This window comes from Lithobates pipiens, unplaced genomic scaffold (assembly GCF_037356315.1).
Source record: "Lithobates pipiens isolate NorthernLeopardFrog02 unplaced genomic scaffold, aLitPip1_a1.2 Scaffold_1, whole genome shotgun sequence".
Taxonomy (NCBI): domain Eukaryota; kingdom Metazoa; phylum Chordata; class Amphibia; order Anura; family Ranidae; genus Lithobates; species Lithobates pipiens.
Genome location: NW_027507685.1, coordinates 243459994 through 243477350, shown reverse-complemented (window position 1 = coordinate 243477350; position 17357 = coordinate 243459994). Strand labels below are relative to the sequence as shown.

General features: G+C 44.0%; 15 non-coding genes across 15 annotated transcripts; all 15 read left to right on the top strand.

Moving 5' to 3' along the window:
- The first annotated feature begins 271 nt into the window (after window positions 1-271).
- Window positions 272-344, top strand: TRNAV-UAC (transfer RNA valine (anticodon UAC)). Its single transcript has one exon. It is a non-coding gene; the product is annotated as a tRNA-Val (tRNA).
- Window positions 345-5381: 5037 nt separating this feature from the next.
- TRNAV-UAC (transfer RNA valine (anticodon UAC)) lies at window positions 5382-5454 on the top strand. The gene has a single exon. It is a non-coding gene; the product is annotated as a tRNA-Val (tRNA).
- An 816-nt stretch (window positions 5455-6270) lies between these two features.
- On the top strand, window positions 6271-6343 carry TRNAV-UAC (transfer RNA valine (anticodon UAC)). The gene has a single exon. It is a non-coding gene; the product is annotated as a tRNA-Val (tRNA).
- An 816-nt stretch (window positions 6344-7159) lies between these two features.
- Window positions 7160-7232, top strand: TRNAV-UAC (transfer RNA valine (anticodon UAC)). The gene has a single exon. It is a non-coding gene; the product is annotated as a tRNA-Val (tRNA).
- Window positions 7233-8048: 816 nt separating this feature from the next.
- TRNAV-UAC (transfer RNA valine (anticodon UAC)) lies at window positions 8049-8121 on the top strand. The gene has a single exon. It is a non-coding gene; the product is annotated as a tRNA-Val (tRNA).
- An 816-nt stretch (window positions 8122-8937) lies between these two features.
- On the top strand, window positions 8938-9010 carry TRNAV-UAC (transfer RNA valine (anticodon UAC)). The gene has a single exon. It is a non-coding gene; the product is annotated as a tRNA-Val (tRNA).
- An 816-nt stretch (window positions 9011-9826) lies between these two features.
- TRNAV-UAC (transfer RNA valine (anticodon UAC)) lies at window positions 9827-9899 on the top strand. The gene has a single exon. It is a non-coding gene; the product is annotated as a tRNA-Val (tRNA).
- An 816-nt stretch (window positions 9900-10715) lies between these two features.
- On the top strand, window positions 10716-10788 carry TRNAV-UAC (transfer RNA valine (anticodon UAC)). The gene has a single exon. It is a non-coding gene; the product is annotated as a tRNA-Val (tRNA).
- Window positions 10789-11604: 816 nt separating this feature from the next.
- Window positions 11605-11677, top strand: TRNAV-UAC (transfer RNA valine (anticodon UAC)). The gene has a single exon. It is a non-coding gene; the product is annotated as a tRNA-Val (tRNA).
- Window positions 11678-12493: 816 nt separating this feature from the next.
- On the top strand, window positions 12494-12566 carry TRNAV-UAC (transfer RNA valine (anticodon UAC)). Its single transcript has one exon. It is a non-coding gene; the product is annotated as a tRNA-Val (tRNA).
- An 816-nt stretch (window positions 12567-13382) lies between these two features.
- On the top strand, window positions 13383-13455 carry TRNAV-UAC (transfer RNA valine (anticodon UAC)). The gene has a single exon. It is a non-coding gene; the product is annotated as a tRNA-Val (tRNA).
- A 748-nt stretch (window positions 13456-14203) lies between these two features.
- On the top strand, window positions 14204-14276 carry TRNAV-UAC (transfer RNA valine (anticodon UAC)). The gene has a single exon. It is a non-coding gene; the product is annotated as a tRNA-Val (tRNA).
- An 816-nt stretch (window positions 14277-15092) lies between these two features.
- On the top strand, window positions 15093-15165 carry TRNAV-UAC (transfer RNA valine (anticodon UAC)). The gene has a single exon. It is a non-coding gene; the product is annotated as a tRNA-Val (tRNA).
- A 745-nt stretch (window positions 15166-15910) lies between these two features.
- Window positions 15911-15983, top strand: TRNAV-UAC (transfer RNA valine (anticodon UAC)). Its single transcript has one exon. It is a non-coding gene; the product is annotated as a tRNA-Val (tRNA).
- An 816-nt stretch (window positions 15984-16799) lies between these two features.
- Window positions 16800-16872, top strand: TRNAV-UAC (transfer RNA valine (anticodon UAC)). The gene has a single exon. It is a non-coding gene; the product is annotated as a tRNA-Val (tRNA).
- The last annotated feature ends 485 nt before the right edge of the window (window positions 16873-17357 follow it).

Sequence of the window (17357 nt, the reverse complement as noted above, 5' to 3'; positions counted from 1 at the left end):
AATCACCTCTAACGTTGGCTGTCCTATGTGTGGACGTTGCTGCATTATGTAAACAAATCATAGGTTTAGCCTTTTATATTTTAGAATTGGTTGCCCTGAGAATTGTAAAGGGCACCTTGCCTGCATAAAGTTTGAGAAACACTGTATTATATTTTTAATAGTGTTTATGAACTATCAGCTAAAAAAAAGGAAAAAGTCATCAGTTGATCCAGTAGAGGGAGCTGTGACATGGCACACACAGTAGAGACTGCAAGAAGCAGAGATATCAGCTGGTTCCATAGTGTAGCGGTTATCACGTCTGCTTTACACGCAGAAGGTCCTGGGTTCGAGCCCCAGTGGAACCACTTTTTTTTTTTGTTTTTTGTTTTCCACTTCTGTCTTTTAGTGACTTCAAAGATGTTTTATATTTAAATGCAATTCACAAAACAGATACCTTTGCTGCAATGAAGGTCTTGAATTTTTGAAAGCAGGACAATCTCTGCCTTCTGACACCCATGATATGCTGGCAGTTGATTTACAGAAGTTAAAGAGGAGGGCCGGCTTAAAAAAAAAAAAAATGTAAAGTCAGCAGCTGCAAACACTGTAGCTGCTGACTTACTAAACACACTTACCTGTCCATGGCGCCCGCGATGTCAGCCGCCCAAGGCTGACCCGTCCCTCGGCTCTCGGGTCCCGGCGCCGCCATTTTGGCTAAGGGAAACAGGCAGTGGAGCCTTGTGGCTTCACTGCCCGTTTCCTACTGCGCATGCGCGAGTCGCGCAGCACTTTGTGAATGGGGTGCGCTGTGTTCTGGGACACACAGTTCCCAGGACACAGCGCGACCCATTACCCAGAAGACGCCGCATGGAGGAGAGAAGATAGAAGATCTCCGCGGAGGATGAAAAGGCAGATTAGGATGATGTGCCTAGCAACAGGCATTTCTGGTAAATTAAAAAAAAATGTTTTTTCATTTTTTTTTCTGATTTTTTTTTCATTTTTAATGTATTTTTTTTTCAGGGTGGCCCTCCACTTTAACTGAAAACTGGTGCAAGCTGGGATGAGAATTGGGGTGAAGAAAAAAAACATACATATATATATGCACCACTGCTAATAATACTTCTTTCCTTTCTTTTGAAACTTATAAAAGTGCAAAAAAAATCCATCTATCCTTCTGTCCATCTATCCAATCTATCTATAAAAAAAATCAATCAAAAATTGTTGCAATTAAAATGTATTATAAGTCCACAAAAGTAAAAAAAAAAATACAACTATTACCAAAAATTTTGAAAATAGCATGTAATTTTTTTTTTATAATAAAGGAAATTTTTATTGATTTGATTTGATTAGATTTTTTCTATATATAACATTTAGGAGGGTCTGATTGCTTTCCACTCAAACCACATTCATTGTGCTGTTCACCTCAAGGATTTGTAATATTTCTATATTATTTCTATATTATTACCAGCCACTTTATTAGGTACACCTTGCTAGTACCTTGTTGGACAGACTTTTGTCTTAATTCTTTGTGGCATAGATTCAACAATGCCAGAAGCCTGCCAAGCAAAATAGGTGAGTTGGAAGCTCTGGTGCATGAGGAGAACTATGATCTAATTGGTATTGCTGAAACTTGGCTTTATTTTCTCATAACTGGGTTAATAATATTCCTGACCTACACCTCTCCCCCATCCTTTGTTTAGTCCCCCCCCCTCTGTCCATTGTCACCCACACACAGGGCCATGGCACTGCCACCTGTCATCACCATAGGACATGATTTAATAGGTGGGCATTGTGGGCGCACAGCCCCGGCTCTGTGCTTCCATACCCTCCTACAGGGCAAGGGCATAGTTAGCAACATTGTAAAAAAATTATAGGGACACTTTTTTTTGGCTGTAGGTGGAGTCCTATTATAATTAGGGGGCAGGGCATGCATTTTTAGGTGTGACATAACAAAAAAGAAAAACATGCCGTGCTGAAAAATGGGTGTGGTTTATGTGGAATAGTGGGCATGGCTTGTATGGGTGTGGTTCAAATGGGGGTGTGGTTAGAGTCTGAGATGAATGAGAGATGGAGAAAGAAAGGGGAAAAGAGATAGGGAGGGAGAGAGAAAGAAGGAGGGAAGGAGAGAGAAGGAAGGAAAGAGGGATGGAGGGGCAGCAGGCCCAGATCCTACACCACAATAGAAATGTGTATTCCAGAGTTTAACAAATCAGCAGATAAAGATACTCCAAACACCTGGTGTTAGCTCTTAAATCATCCATGCACCATAGTTGTTGTGGTGTCAGGAGGATTGAAGCGCATTATTACTATTACATTGTAATATACAGTTGCAAAAAAAAAGTATGTGAACCCTTTTGGAATGATATGGATTTCTGCACAAATTGGTCATGAAATGGGATCTGATCTTCATCTAAGTCACAACAATAGACAATCACAGTCTGCTTAGACTAATAATACACAAAGAATTAAATGTTCCTATGTTTTTATTGAACACACCATGTAAACATTAACAGTACAGGTGGAAAAAGTATATGAAACCCTAGACTAATGAGATCTCCAAGAGCTAATTGGAGTGAGGTGTCAGCCAACTGGAGTCCAATCAATGAGATGAGATTGGAGGTGTTGGTTACAGCTGCCCTGCTCTATAAAAAACACACACAAGTTCTGTGTTTGCTTTTAACAAGAAGCAATGCCTGATGTGAATAATGCCTCGCACAAAAGAGCTCTCAGACCTACGATTAAGAATTGTTGACTTGCATAAAGCTGGGAAGGGTTATAAAAGTTTCTCCAAAAGCCTTGCTGTTCATCAGTCCACGGTAAGACAAATTGTCTATAACAGGAGAAAGTTCAGCACTGCTGCTACTCTCCCTAGGAGGGGGTGTCCTGTAAAGATGACTGCAAGAGCACAGCGCAGACTGCTCAATGAGGTGAAGAAGAATCCTAGAGTGTCAACTAAAGACTTGTAAAAGTCTCTGGCATATGCTAACATCCCTGATAGTGAATCTACGATACGTAAAACACTAAACAAGAATGAATTTCATGGGAGGATACCACAGAGGAAGCCACTGCTGTCCAAAAAAAACATTGCTGCACATTTACAGTTTGCACAAGAGCACCTGGATGTTCCACAGCATTACTGGCAAAATATTCTGTGGACAGATGAAACCAAAGTTGAGTTGTTTGGAAGAAACACATAACACTATGTGTGGAGAAAAAGAGGCACAGCACACCAACATCAATACCTCATCCCAACTGTGAAGTATAGTGGTGGGGGCATCATGGTTTGAGGCTGCTTTGCTGTGTCAGGGCCTGGACAGATTGCTATCATCAAAGAAAAAATGTATTCTCAAGTTTATCAAGACATTTTGCAGGAGAACTTAAGGTCATCTGTCCACCAGCTGAAGCTCAACAGAAGATGGGTGTTGCAACAGGACAACGACCCCAAAGCGTAGAAGTAAATCAACAACAGAATGGCTTAAACAGAAGAAAATACACCTTCTGGAGTGGCCCAATCAGAGTCCTGACCTCAACCCGATTGTGGTATGACCTCAAGAAAGCGATTCACACCAGACATCCCAAGAATATTGCTGAACTGAAACAGTTCTGTAAAGAGGAATGGTCAAGAATTACTCCTGACCGTTGTGCACGTCTGATCTGCAAATACAGGAAATGTTTGGTTGAAGTTATTGCTGTCAAAGGAGGTTCAACCAGTTATTAAATCCAAGGGTTCACATACTTTTTTCACCCGCACTGTGAATGTTTACATGGTGTGTTCAATAAACACATGGTAACATTTAATTCTTTGTGTGTTATTAGTTTAAGCAGAGTGTGATGGTCTATTGCTGTGACTTAGATGAAAATCAGATCAAATTTTATGACCAATTTGTGCAGAAATTCATTTCATTCCAAAGCCGTTCGCATACTTTTTTTTGCAACTGTAGAAGGAAATCATTCAACTCACCATAATCCAGAATCAGTGGGACCCCTGAACGTGTCACCTGCCACGTCGCCTGCCACCAGATGCCATCAGGTTCCCCCAGCAGAGTCCGTCCTTGCATCAGGTGCCCCCAGCAGAGTCTGTCCTAACATCAGGTGTCTCCAGCAGAGACCCTGCTTACATCTGGTGTCCTCAGTGGAGCACGTCCATACATCTGGAGTCCCCAGGGGAGCACCTCCATACATCTGGTGTCCCCAGCGGAGCCCCTCCATACATCCCAGTGTGCCAAGCGGAGCCCCTCCATACATCAGGTGTCCGCAGCGGAGCCCCTCTATACGTCAGGTGTCCCCAGCAGAGCCCCTCCATATATCTCAGTGTCCTCAGTGCAGCCCCTCCATACATCAGGTGTCCCCAGTGGAGCGGCTCCATACAACAGGTGGCCCCAGCAGAGCCCCTCCATACATCAGGTGTCCCCGGTGAAGCACCTCCATACATCAGGTATGCCCAGTGGAGCCCCTCCATACATCTCAGTGTCCCCAGTGGAGCCCCTCCATACATCACAGTGTCCCGAGCGGAGCCCCTCCTTACTTCTGGTGTCCTCAGCAGAGCCCCTCCATACATCAGTTGTCCCAAGCGGAGCCCCTCCATACCATTTTGTAATATGAGATCAGATACTGACTTTCTGAAAATCAGTGTTTGGATCGTGCCTCACACAAAGAAAAGAAAAACAACAGAGCCTTCAAAATTGAAAGGAACTCAAAAAGTCAAAATTTGCTATAGTGTAGGAAACATTTACACATGTGAATTGTTCCTAAGCAGAACCCTGAAAAATGTATTTTTGGCCTGAAATTCCTCCTCAAAATAGCTTGGTACTTCCTGGTATACAAGTGTGCCCAAGCACTTCTGTGCCAGCAGCCGCATACAGTAGCTATGTGTTTGTAGTGTGAGATCTAAGTCATTGAAAACTCTGACTTCTAGTCTCAGGGGAAATGGAGTGAAATAAGGGGCTGTCACTACTGTGGTGCTCACTCTTCTCCTTGCTGGAGGCTTTCTGACATGAGGAAGCAAAGCCCTGCCTCTAAAAAGGTGGCCACCTCCACACAGAGACACGGTATGAAACAAGACAAGGTAAGTCAGTAATGGGGAGAAAATCAGCTGCAGGGAGGCAACAGGCACGTCTGGCAACTAGTCCTTTGCCCTGTCCCTTCCATTTCTTGAGGAACGGCTTCCAGAGTATAGCTTTTATACGGGAACCGGAGTAACCCCGGAGCTCTTTTCTAAGGGTTGGTACCAGGTCATGGCCCTTATGCAAAGAGTGGCCAGAAACATCAGTTTTGCTATACCCTTGAAAGTTCCCTAAAACCAAAGAAATGCCAAAGGATCGCAGGTTGAATTATAGGATGCAAGCATTCTTTGGTGTTTCACTCTTCCCTTTCCGAAAAATTGACAATTTGGTAAACTTCTCACAGGTTCCATAGTGTAGCGGTTATCACGTCTGCTTTACACGCAGAAGGTCCTGGGTTCAACCCCCAGTGGAACCATTTTGAAATATGAGATCAGTTATTGACTTTCTGAAAGTCAGTGTTTGGATCGTGCCTCACACAACGCAATGCAAAGCAATAGAGCCTTCAAAGTTGAACGCAACTCAAAAAGTCAAAATTTGCTATAGTGTAGGAAACATTTACACCTGTGAATTGTTCCTAAACAGTACCCTGAAAAATGTATTTTTGGCCTGAAATTCCTCCTCAAAAAAGCTTGGTACTTCCTGGTATACAAGTGTGCCCAAGCACTTCTGTGCCAGCAGCCGCATACAGTAGCTATGTGTTTGTAGTGTGAGATCTAAGGCATTGAAAACTCTGACTTCTAGTCTCAGGGGAATTGGACTGAAATAAGGGGCTGTCACTACTGTGGTGCTCACTATTTTCCTTGCTGGTGGCTTTCTTACATGGGGAAGCAAAGCCCTGCCTCTAAAAAGGTGGCCACCTCCACACAGAGACACGGTATAAAACAAGACAAGGTAAATCAGTAATGGGGAGAAAATCAGCTGCAGGGAGGCAACAGGCCAGTCTGGCACTTAGTCCTTTGCCCTCTCCCTTCCATTGCTTGAGGAACGGCTTCCAGAGTATAGCTTTTATATGGGAACCGGAGTGACCCTGGAGCTCTTTGCTAAGGGCTGGTACCAGGTCATGGCCCTTATGCAAAGAGTGTCCAGAAACATCAGTTTTGCTACAACCTTGAAAGTGTCCTAAAACCAAAGAAATGCCAAAGGATCTCAGGTTGAATTAAAAGATGCAAGCATTCTTTGGTGTTTAACCCTTCCCTTTCAGAAAAATTGACAATTTGGTCAACTTCTTCCAGGTTCCATAGAGTAGCGGTTATCACATCTGCTTTACACGCAGAAGGTCCTGGGTTCAACCCCCAGTGGAACCATCTTGAAATATGAGATCAGTTATTGACTTTCTGAAAGTCAGTGTTTGGATCGTGCCTCGCACAACGCAATGCAAAGCAATAGAGCCTTTAAAGTTGAAGAGAACTCAAAAAGTCAACATTTGCTATAGCGTAGGAAACATTTACACCTGTGAATTGTTCCTAAGCAGTACCCTGAAAAATGTATTTTTGGCCTGAAATTCCTCCTCTAAAAAGCTTGGTACTTCCTGGTATACAAGTGTGCCCAAGCACTTCTGTGCCAGCAGCCGCATACAGTAGCTATGTGTTTGTAGTGTGAGATCTAAGGCATTGAAAACTCTGACTTCTAAACTCAGGGGAATTGGAGTGAAATATGGGGCTGTCACTACTGTGGTGCTCACTCTTCTCCTTGCTGGAGGCTTTCTGACATGAGGAAGCAAAGCCCTGCCTCTAAAAATGTGGCCACCTCCACACAGAGACACAGTATAAAACAAGACATGGTAAGTCAGTAATGGGGAGAAAATCAGCTGCAGGGAGGCAACAGGCCCGTCTGGCAACTAGTCCTTTGCCCTCTCCCTTCCATTTCTTGAGGAACGGCTTCCAAAGTATAGCTTTTATACGGGAACCGTAGCGACCCTGGAGCTCTTTGCTAAGGGTTGGTACCAGGTCATGGCCCTTATGCAAAGAGTGGCCAGAAACATCAGTTTTGCTACAACCTTGAAAGTGTCCTAAAACCAAAGAAATGCCAAAGGATCTCAGGTTGAATTATAGGATGCAAGCATTCTTTGGTGTTTCACTCTTCCCTTTCAGAAAAATTGACAATTTGGTCAACTTCTTATAGGTTCCATAGTGTAGCGGTTATCACGTCTGCTTTACACGCAGAAGGTCCTTGGTTCAACCCCCAGTGGAACCATTTTGAATTATGAGATCAGTTATTGACTATCTGAAAGTCAGTGTTTGGATCATGCCTCGCACAACGCAATGCAAAGCAATAGAGCCTTCAAAGTTGAAGAGAACTCAAAAAGTCAACATTTGCTATAGTGTAGAATACATTTACACCTGTGAATTGTTCCTAAGCAGTACCCTGAAAAATGTATCTTTGGCCTGAAATTCCTCCTCAAAATAGCTTGGAACTTCCTGGTATATAAGTGTGCCCAAGCACTTCTTTGCCAGCAGCAGCATACAGTAGCTATGTGTTTGTAGTGTGAGATCTAAGGCATTGAAAACTCTGACTTCTAGTCTCAGGGGAATTGGACTGAAATAAGGGGCTGTCACTACTGTTGTGCTCACTATTCTCCTTGCTGGTGGCTTTCTGACATGGGGAAGCAAAGCCCTGCCTCTAAAAAGGTGGCCACCTCCACACAGAGACACGGTATAAAACAAGACAAGGTAAATCAGTAATGGGGAGAAAATCAGCTGCAGGGAGGCAACAGGCACGTCTGGCACTTAGTCCTTTGCCCTCTCCCTTCCATTGCTTGAGGAACGGCTTCCAGAGTATAGCTTTTATATGGGAACCGGAGTGACCCTGGAACTCTTTGCTAAGGGTTGGTACCAGGTAATGGCCCTTATGCAAAGAGTGGCCAGAAACATCAGTTTTGCTATACCCTTGAAAGTGCCCTAAAACCAAAGAAATGCCAAAGGATCTCAGGTTGAATTATAGGATGCAAGCATTCTTTGGTGTTTAACCCTTCCCTTTCAGAAAAATTGACAATTTGGTCAACTTCTTACAGGTTCCATAGTGTAGCGGTTATCACGTCTGCTTTACACGCAGAAGGTCCTGGGTTCAACCCCCAGTGGAACCATTTTGAAATATGAGATCAGTTATTGACTTTCTGAAAGTCAGTGTTTGGATCATGCCTCGCACAACGCAATGCAAAGCAATAGAGCCTTTAAAGTTGAAGAGAACTCAAAAAGTCAACATTTGCTATATTGTAGGAAACATTTACACCTGTGAATTGTTCCTAAACAGTACCCTGAAAAATGTATTTTTAGCCTGAAATTCCTCCTCTAAAAAGCTTGGTACTTCCTGGTATACAAGTGTGCCCAAGCACTTCTGTGCCAGCAGCCGCATACAGTAGCTATGGGTTTGTAGTCTGAGATCTAAGGCATTGAAAACTCTGACTTCTAAACTCAGGGGAATTGGAGTGAAATATGGGGCTGTCACTACTGTGGTGCTCACTCTTCTCCTTGCTGGTGGCTTTCTGACATGAGGAAGCAAAGCCCTGCCTCTAAAAATGTGGCCACCTCCACACAGAGACACAGTATAAAACAAGACATGGTAAGTCAGTAATGGGGAGAAAATCAGCTGCAGGGAGGCAACAGGCCCGTCTGGCAACTAGTCCTTTGCCCTCTCCCTTCCATTTCTTGAGGAACGGCTTCCAAAGTATAGCTTTTATACGGGAACCGTAGCGACCCTGGAGCTCTTTGCTAAGGGTTGGTACCAGGTCATGGCCCTTATGCAAAGAGTGGCCAGAAACATCAGTTTTGCTATACCCTTGAAAGTGCCCTAAAACCAAAGAAATGCCAAAGGATCTCAGGTTGAATTATAGGATGCAAGCATTCTTTGGTGTTTCACTCTTCCCTTTCAGAAAAATTGACAATTTGGTAAACTTCTCACAGGTTCCATAGTGTAGCGGTTATCACGTCTGCTTTACACGCAGAAGGTCCTGGGTTCAACCCCCAGTGGAACCATTTTGAAATATGAGATCAGTTATTGACTTTCTGAAAGTCAGTGTTTGGATCATGCCTCGCACAACGCAATGCACAGCAATAGAGCCTTCAAAGTTGAACGCAACTCAAAAAGTCAACATTTGCTATAGTGCAGAATACATTTACATCTGTGAATTGTTCCTAAGCAGTACCCTGAAAAATGTATCTTTGGCCTGAAATTCCTCCTCAAAATAGCTTGGTACTTCCTGGTATATAAGTGTACCCAAGCACTTCTGTGCCAGCAGCCGCATACAGTAGCTATGTGTTTGTAGTGTGAGATCTAAGTCATTTAAAACTCTGACTTCTAGTCTCAGGGGAATTGGAGTGAAATAAGGGGCTGTCACTACTGTGGTGCTCACTCTTCTCCTTGCTGGTGGCTTTCTGACATGGGGAAGCAAAGCCCTGCCTCTAAAAATGTGGCCACCTCCACACAGAGACACAGTATACAACAAGACATGGTAAGTCAGTAATGGGGAGAAAATCAGCTGCAGGGAGGCAACAGGCCCATCTGGCAACTAGTCCTTTGCACTCTCCCTTCCATTTCTTGAGGAACGGCTTCCAAAGTATAGCTTTTATACGGGAACCGTAGCGACCCTGGAGCTCTTTGCTAAGGGTTGGTACCAGGTCATGGCCCTTATGCAAAGAGTGGCCAGAAACATCAGTTTTGCTATACCCTTGAAAGTTCCCTAAAACCAAAGAAATGCCAAAGGATGTCAGGTTGAATTATAGGATGCAAGCATTCTTTGGTGTTTCACTCTTCCCTTTCAGAAAAATTGACAATTTGGTGAACTTCTCACAGGTTCCATAGTGTAGCGGTTATCACGTCTGCTTTACACGCAGAAGGTCCTGGGTTCAACCCCCAGGGGAACCATTTTGAAATATGAGATCAGTTATTGACTTTCTGAAAGTCAGTGTTTGGATCATGCCTCGCACAACGCAATGCAAAGCAATAGAGCCTTCAAAGTTGAACGCAACTCAAAAAGTCAACATTTGCTATAGTGTAGAATACATTTACACGTGTGAATTGTTCCTAAGCAGTACCCTGAAAAATTTATCTTTGGCCTGAAATTCCTCCTCAAAATAGCTTGGTACTTCCTGGTATATAAGTGTGCCCAAGCACTTCTGTGCCAGCAGCCGCATACAGTAGCTATGTGTTTGTAGTGTGAGATCTAAGGCATTGAAAACTCTGACTTCTAGTCTCAGGGGAATTGGACTGAAATAAGGGGCTGTCACTACTGTGGTGCTCACTATTTTCCTTGCTGGTGGCTTTCTTACATGGGGAAGCAAAGCCCTGCCTCTAAAAAGGTGGCCACCTCCACACAGAGACACGGTATAAAACAAGACAAGGTAAATCAGTAATGGGGAGAAAATCAGCTGCAGGGAGGCAACAGGCCAGTCTGGCACTTAGTCCTTTGCCCTCTCCCTTCCATTGCTTGAGGAACGGCTTCCAGAGTATAGCTTTTATATGGGAACCGGAGTGACCCTGGAGCTCTTTGCTAAGGGCTGGTACCAGGTCATGGCCCTTATGCAAAGAGTGTCCAGAAACATCAGTTTTGCTACAACCTTGAAAGTGTCCTAAAACCAAAGAAATGCCAAAGGATCTCAGGTTGAATTAAAAGATGCAAGCATTCTTTGGTGTTTAACCCTTCCCTTTCAGAAAAATTGACAATTTGGTCAACTTCTTCCAGGTTCCATAGAGTAGCGGTTATCACATCTGCTTTACACGCAGAAGGTCCTGGGTTCAACCCCCAGTGGAACCATCTTGAAATATGAGATCAGTTATTGACTTTCTGAAAGTCAGTGTTTGGATCGTGCCTCGCACAACGCAATGCAAAGCAATAGAGCCTTTAAAGTTGAAGAGAACTCAAAAAGTCAACATTTGCTATAGCGTAGGAAACATTTACACCTGTGAATTGTTCCTAAGCAGTACCCTGAAAAATGTATTTTTGGCCTGAAATTCCTCCTCTAAAAAGCTTGGTACTTCCTGGTTTACAAGTGTGCCCAAGCACTTCTGTGCCAGCAGCCGCATACAGTAGCTATGTGTTTGTAGTGTGAGATCTAAGGCATTGAAAACTCTGACTTCTAAACTCAGGGGAATTGGAGTGAAATATGGGGCTGTCACTACTGTGGTGCTCACTCTTCTCCTTGCTGGAGGCTTTCTGACATGAGGAAGCAAAGCCCTGCCTCTAAAAATGTGGCCACCTCCACACAGAGACACAGTATAAAACAAGACATGGTAAGTCAGTAATGGGGAGAAAATCAGCTGCAGGGAGGCAACAGGCCCGTCTGGCAACTAGTCCTTTGCCCTCTCCCTTCCATTTCTTGAGGAACGGCTTCCAAAGTATAGCTTTTATACGGGAACCGTAGCGACCCTGGAGCTCTTTGCTAAGGGTTGGTACCAGGTCATGGCCCTTATGCAAAGAGTGGCCAGAAACATCAGTTTTGCTACAACCTTGAAAGTGTCCTAAAACCAAAGAAATGCCAAAGGATCTCAGGTTGAATTATAGGATGCAAGCATTCTTTGGTGTTTCACTCTTCCCTTTCAGAAAAATTGACAATTTGGTCAACTTCTTATAGGTTCCATAGTGTAGCGGTTATCACGTCTGCTTTACACGCAGAAGGTCCTTGGTTCAACCCCCAGTGGAACCATTTTGAATTATGAGATCAGTTATTGACTATCTGAAAGTCAGTGTTTGGATCATGCCTCGCACAACGCAATGCAAAGCAATAGAGCCTTCAAAGTTGAAGAGAACTCAAAAAGTCAACATTTGCTATAGTGTAGAATACATTTACACCTGTGAATTGTTCCTAAGCAGTACCCTGAAAAATGTATCTTTGGCCTGAAATTCCTCCTCAAAATAGCTTGGAACTTCCTGGTATATAAGTGTGCCCAAGCACTTCTTTGCCAGCAGCAGCATACAGTAGCTATGTGTTTGTAGTGTGAGATCTAAGGCATTGAAAACTCTGACTTCTAGTCTCAGGGGAATTGGACTGAAATAAGGGGCTGTCACTACTGTGGTGCTCACTATTCTCCTTGCTGGTGGCTTTCTGACATGGGGAAGCAAAGCCCTGCCTCTAAAAAGGTGGCCACCTCCACACAGAGACACGGTATAAAACAAGACAAGGTAAATCAGTAATGGGGAGAAAATCAGCTGCAGGGAGGCAACAGGCACGTCTGGCACTTAGTCCTTTGCCCTCTCCCTTCCATTGCTTGAGGAACGGCTTCCAGAGTATAGCTTTTATATGGGAACCGGAGTGACCCTGGAACTCTTTGCTAAGGGTTGGTACCAGGTAATGGCCCTTATGCAAAGAGTGGCCAGAAACATCAGTTTTGCTATACCCTTGAAAGTGCCCTAAAACCAAAGAAATGCCAAAGGATCTCAGGTTGAATTATAGGATGCAAGCATTCTTTGGTGTTTAACCCTTCCCTTTCAGAAAAATTGACAATTTGGTCAACTTCTTACAGGTTCCATAGTGTAGCGGTTATCACGTCTGCTTTACACGCAGAAGGTCCTGGGTTCAACCCCCAGTGGAACCATTTTGAAATATGAGATCAGTTATTGACTTTCTGAAAGTCAGTGTTTGGATCATGCCTCGCACAACGCAATGCAAAGCAATAGAGCCTTTAAAGTTGAAGAGAACTCAAAAAGTCAACATTTGCTATATTGTAGGAAACATTTACACCTGTGAATTGTTCCTAAACAGTACCCTGAAAAATGTATTTTTAGCCTGAAATTCCTCCTCTAAAAAGCTTGGTACTTCCTGGTATACAAGTGTGCCCAAGCACTTCTGTGCCAGCAGCCGCATACAGTAGCTATGGGTTTGTAGTCTGAGATCTAAGGCATTGAAAACTCTGACTTCTAAACTCAGGGGAATTGGAGTGAAATATGGGGCTGTCACTACTGTGGTGCTCACTCTTCTCCTTGCTGGTGGCTTTCTGACATGAGGAAGCAAAGCCCTGCCTCTAAAAATGTGGCCACCTCCACACAGAGACACAGTATAAAACAAGACATGGTAAGTCAGTAATGGGGAGAAAATCAGCTGCAGGGAGGCAACAGGCCCGTCTGGCAACTAGTCCTTTGCCCTCTCCCTTCCATTTCTTGAGGAACGGCTTCCAAAGTATAGCTTTTATACGGGAACCGTAGCGACCCTGGAGCTCTTTGCTAAGGGTTGGTACCAGGTCATGGCCCTTATGCAAAGAGTGGCCAGAAACATCAGTTTTGCTATACCCTTGAAAGTGCCCTAAAACCAAAGAAATGCCAAAGGATCTCAGGTTGAATTATAGGATGCAAGCATTCTTTGGTGTTTCACTCTTCCCTTTCAGAAAAATTGACAATTTGGTAAACTTCTCACAGGTTCCATAGTGTAGCGGTTATCACGTCTGCTTTACACGCAGAAGGTCCTGGGTTCAACCCCCAGTGGAACCATTTTGAAATATGAGATCAGTTATTGACTTTCTGAAAGTCAGTGTTTGGATCATGCCTCGCACAACGCAATGCACAGCAATAGAGCCTTCAAAGTTGAACGCAACTCAAAAATTTAACATTTGCTATAGTGTAGAATACATTTACATCTGTGAATTGTTCCTAAGCAGTACCCTTAAAAATGTATCTTTGGCCTGAAATTCCTCCTCAAAATAGCTTGGTACTTCCTGGTATATAAGTGTGCCCAAGCACTTCTGTGCCAGCAGCCGCATACAGTAGCTATGTGTTTGTAGTGTGAGATCTAAGTCATTTAAAACTCTGACTTCTAGTCTCAGGGGAATTGGAGTGAAATAAGGGGCTGTCACTACTGTGGTGCTCACTCTTCTCCTTGCTGGTGGCTTTCTGACATGAGGAAGCAAAGCCCTGCCTCTAAAAATGTGGCCACCTCCACAAAGAGACACAGTATAAAACAAGACATGGTAAGTCAGTAATGGGGAGAAAATCAGCTGCAGGGAGGCAACAGGCCCATCTGGCAACTAGTCCTTTGCCCTCTCCCTTCCATTTCTTGAGGAACGGCTTCCAAAGTATAGCTTTTATACGGGAACCGTAGCGACCCTGGAGCTCTTTGCTAAGGGTTGGTACCAGGTCATGGCCCTTATGCAAAGAGTGGCCAGAAACATCTGTTTTGCTATACCCTTGGTGTTTCACTCTTCCCTTTCAGAAAAATTGACAATTTGGTAAACTTCTCACAGGTTCCATAGTGTAGCGGTTATCACGTCTGCTTTACACGCAGAAGGTCCTGGGTTCAACCCCCAGTGGAACCATTTTGAAATATGAGATCAGTTATTGACTTTCTGAAAGTCAGTGTTTGGATCATGCCTCGCACAACGCAATGCAAAGCAATAGAGCCTTTAAAGTTGAAGAGAACTCAAAAAGTCAACATTTGCTATAGTGTAGGAAACATTTACACCTGTGAATTGTTCCTAAACAGTACCCTGAAAAATGTATTTTTAGCCTGAAATTCCTCCTCTAAAAAGCTTGGTACTTCCTGGTATACAAGTGTGCCCAAGCACTTCTGTGCCAGCAGCCGCATACAGTAGCTATGGGTTTGTAGTCTGAGATCTAAGGCATTGAAAACTCTCACTTCTAAACTCAGGGGAATTGGAGTGAAATATGGGGCTGTCACTACTGTGGTGCTCACTATTTTCCTTGCTGGTGGCTTTCTGACATGAGGAAGCAAAGCCCTGCCTCTAAAAATGTGGCCACCTCCACACAGAGACACAGTATAAAACAAGACAAGGTAAGTCAGTAATGGGGAGAAAATCAGCTGCAGGGAGGCAACAGGCCCGTCTGGCAACTAGTCCTTTGCCCTCTCCCTTCCATTTCTTGAGGAACGGCTTCCAAAGTATAGCTTTTATACGGGAACCGTAGCGACCCTGGAGCTCTTTGCTAAGGGTTGGTACCAGGTCATGGCCCTTATGCAAAGAGTGGCCAGAAACATCAGTTTTGCTATACCCTTGAAAGTGCCCTAAAACCAAAGAAATGCCAAAGGATCTCAGGTTGAATTATAGGATGCAAGCATTCTTTGGTGTTTCACTCTTCCCTTTCAGAAAAATTGACAATTTGGTCAACTTCTTATAGGTTCCATAGTGTAGCGGTTATCACGTCTGCTTTACACGCAGAAGGTCCTGGGTTCAACCCCTAGTGGAACCATTTTGAAATATGAGATCAGTTATTGACTTTCTGAAAGTCAGTGTTTGGATCATGCCTCGCACAACGCAATGCACAGCAATAGAGCCTTCAAAGTTGAACGCAACTCAAAAAGTCAACACTTGCTATAGTGTAGAATACATTTACATCTGTGAATTGTTCCTAAGCAGTACCCTGAAAAATGTATCTTTGGCCTGAAATTCCTCCTCAAAATAGCTTGGTACTTCCTGGTATATAAGTGTGCCCAAGCACTTCTGTGCCAGCAGCCGCATACAGTAGCTATGTGTTTGTAGTGTGAGATCTAAGTCATTTAAAACTCTGACTTCTAGTCTCAGGGGAATTGGAGTGAAATAAGGGGCTGTCACTACTGTGGTGCTCACTCTTCTTGCTGGTGGCTTTCTGACATGAGGAAGCAAAGCCCTGCCTCTAAAAATGTGGCCACCTCCACACAGAGACACAGTATACAACAAGACATGGTAAGTCAGTAATGGGGAGAAAATCAGCTGCAGGGAGGCAACAGGCCCATCTGGCAACTAGTCCTTTGCCCTCTCCCTTCCATTTCTTGAGGAACGGCTTCCAAAGTATAGCTTTTATACGGGAACCGTAGCGACCCTGGAGCTCTTTGCTAAGGGTTGGTACCAGGTCATGGCCCTTATGCAAAGAGTGGCCAGAAACATCAGTTTTGCTATACCCTTGGTGTTTCACTCTTCCCTTTCAGAAAAATTGACAATTTGGTCAACTTCTTATAGGTTCCATAGTGTAGCGGTTATCACGTCTGCTTTACACGCAGAAGGTCCTTGGTTCAACCCCCAGTGGAACCATTTTGAATTATGAGATCAGTTATTGACTATCTGAAAGTCAGTGTTTGGATCATGCCTCGCACAACGCAATGCAAAGCAATAGAGCCTTCAAAGTTGAAGAGAACTCAAAAAGTCAACATTTGCTATAGTGTAGAATACATTTACACCTGTGAATTGTTCCTAAGCAGTACCCTGAAAAATGTATCTTTGGCCTGAATTTCCTCCTCAAAATAGCTTGGTACTTCCTGGTATATAAGTGTGCCCAAGCACTTCTGTGCCAGCAGCCGCATACAGTAGCTATGTGTTTGTAGTGTGAGATCTAAGTCATTGAAAACTCTGACTTCTAGTCTCAGGGGATTTGGAGTGAAATATGGGGCTGTCACTACTGTGGTGCTCACTCTTCTCCTTGCTGGAGGCTTTCTGACATGAGGAAGCAAAGCCCTGCCTCTAAAAATGTGGCCACCTCCACACAGAGACACAGTATAAAACAAGACATGGTAAGTCAGTAATGGGGAGAAAATCAGCTGCAGGGAGGCAACAGGCCCGTCTGGCAACTAGTCCTTTGCCCTCTCCCTTCCATTTCTTGAGGAACGGCTTCCAAAGTATAGCTTTTATACGGGAACCGTAGCGACCCTGGAGCTCTTTGCTAAGGGTTGGTACCAGGTCATGGCCCTTATGCAAAGAGTGGCCAGAAACATCAGTCTTGCTATACCCTTGAAAGTGTCCTAAAACCAATGAAATGCCAAAGGATCTCAGGTTGAATTATAGGATGCAAGCATTCTTTGGTGTTTCACTCTTCCCTTTCAGAAAAATTGACAATTTGGTAAACTTCTCACAGGTTCCATAGTGTAGCGGTTATCACGTCTGCTTTACACGCAGAAGGTCCTGGGTTCAACCCCCAGTGGAACCATTTTGAAATATGAGATCAGTTATTGACTTTCTGAAAGTCAGTGTTTGGATCATGCCTCGCACAACGCAATGCAAAGCAATAGAGCCTTCAAAGTTGAACGCAACTCAAAAAGTCAACATTTGCTATAGTGTAGAATACATTTACACCTGTGAATTGTTCCTAAGCAGTACCCTGAAAAATGTGTCTTTGGCCTGAAATTCCTCCTCAAAATAGCTTGGTACTTCCTGGTATATAAGTGTGCCCAAGCACTTCTGTGCCAGCAGCCGCATACAGTGGCTATGTGTTTGTAGTGTGAGATCTAAGGCACTGAAAACTCTGACTTCTAGTCTCAGGGGAATTGGAGTGAAATATGGGGCTGTCACTACTGTGGTGCTCACTATTTTCCTTGCTGGTGGCTTTCTGACATGAGGAAGCAAAGCCCTGCCTCTAAAAAGGTGGCCACCTCCACACACAGACACGGTATAAAACAAGACAAGGTAAATCAG